We start from the raw sequence: 2,105 nt of genomic DNA, 5'->3' as shown, positions 1-2,105 counted from the left end.
AAAAGCATTATGCTGAGTGAACTAACTCAGTCCCACAATGACTAATACTGTATAAAACCATTATTGTAGAATGAGTATAAGGATCCAAGGTGAGGGGTAGGGTGTTAATCACAGGGTTGCACAATTTGATGGGTGGGTAGAGTGAAGGTATTGTGAAGGATCTCTTATGAAAATTATTGTATTCAATCTTTGTAAATAAATAGGAATAAAATTTTTTTAAAAATCAAGAAATGGCAAGATTTCACTTTGCTTGTTTAAGACATGTTTCAGGAGGGACACATTTCTGGAGAAAGTCACCATATTTGATAGTGCAGAGGGTCTTCAGAAAACAGGAAAAAGACCCTCAATGAGATGAGTTGACACAGTGATGCAACAATGTTCTTAAACTCAGCAAGTCCTGTGAGTATAGTCCAGGACTAGAAAACATTCTAATATGTGATACATAAGATAATTATGAGTTAAATTTAATTTGATGGCACCTAACGACAACAAAAACAACAACTTTTTTCATTTTAGGGACCTCTCAATTATGAAAGTGGAAAATGACATGTTTTTGCTTTCTTACTGGGAAAGGTCAGAAAAAGAGAAGAAGATCTTCAAGAAAATGGATTGACATAATGACTGTCACAATGAGCTCATGAAAGTCAGGAGAATGGTGCAGGATAGAGCAAGGTTCATATCTGTCATTCATAGGGTCACTATGAGTCATAATGAACTTGATGGCTCCTAGTCATTCTTGCTGCAAGGGTGAGGCCCAAGTTGTGATCTTCAAGGGTTAAGGTCATCCACGCTAAATAAATTGAAGGCCAAGGATGCAGAGATGTGGGTCCATGTGACTTCATCAGGTGCCTGTGGTTGTTGGTGGTTGCAGGCAGATCGAGTTCGGGTACTGCAAGGGTCATGGCTTAAGTCTTGGTGGGCTTATGGTGGTCTTACCAATGTTCCTGCTCTGTCACATGACTTCTGTTGTCATCAGAGCTCCTTAGCTTGAATTGCACTTTTCCTAGTCTCAAGTGATCTGTAAAGTACCCAGTAGCTTTTCCCTGCATCTCTCACTGCTGAGATCAGCCAGAATTTGTTCTGTTGCTTGCAAACACAAGCACCGATGTTCATAAATAAATATCAGCACCTCCTTTGCTCTAACTGTTGTGTAGGGTATGGAAAATTTTCCATTTATATCCCCTAAGGGAATGTTGTTGGTGAATGTTGATTGCTTTTCTTTAGTCTAAATTAATTAAATGACACAGTATCTATTGTAGCAAACAAATGGAGATCATTTCACACAGTATACTGTAAATAGTGATTATAATGTGTGATCTTTCCAGAGAAATAATAGAAAACAATGTGCTCATTCAAAGCACTCCTGTTGGAAATTGCAAGGCTGTCCTTTACATGGTAACCTGTTTCCTCCTTAGCCCCAAATACCTTGAGCGCCACGGTGATGCATGGAAACTCATGTGGGAATCAGAATGGTAAACAAAGTATGTGCATTGACCTGGTTGCATTCCGAACAGGTGGGAGAGCATGGACATTTTTGAAAAAAAGAGATGAAAAAATGGAGGCAAGCTATTGTCTCTGATATGGTTGAATTAATCTCTTTTGGTTCCAAAAGAAGCAATGTGGACTCATTTTTGAAACAACCCCGTCTATGGAGACTGCTTTTCTTTAAACTTGATCTCGCGATGGAGAAGGCTGTGCAACAATCAACCTTAACCACTTTACTACTATCTGCTTTTTTAGCCTTTGACTCAATTAAAAAATATATTGTTGTTAGGTGCTGTCGAATTGAGTAAGATTCATAGCAACCCTATTAACGACAGATCTGAATCCTGTCCTATCCTGTGCCATCTTCACACTCTCTGCAGGCTCTGACACACTTACTGCAGACACTGTGTTAATTCATCTGATTTGAGGTTCTTCTTCTCCTTCACAATTCTCCCACCTTCCCAAGTATGATGTCGCTCTTCAAAGTTTTATCATCTTACAAAAAATATCTGACAAAGTTTTATTATCTTTGTCAGCAAGGAACACTCTGGCTGCACCTTCTCCGAGACAAATATATTGCACACACACACACACACACACACACACACACACACACACAC

This window comes from Elephantulus edwardii, unplaced genomic scaffold (assembly GCF_000299155.1).
Source record: "Elephantulus edwardii isolate Elephantulus edwardi_28Jun2011 unplaced genomic scaffold, EleEdw1.0 scaffold00215, whole genome shotgun sequence".
In the NCBI taxonomy this organism is placed as follows: domain Eukaryota; kingdom Metazoa; phylum Chordata; class Mammalia; order Macroscelidea; family Macroscelididae; genus Elephantulus; species Elephantulus edwardii.
This window is presented reverse-complemented; position numbering follows the sequence as displayed.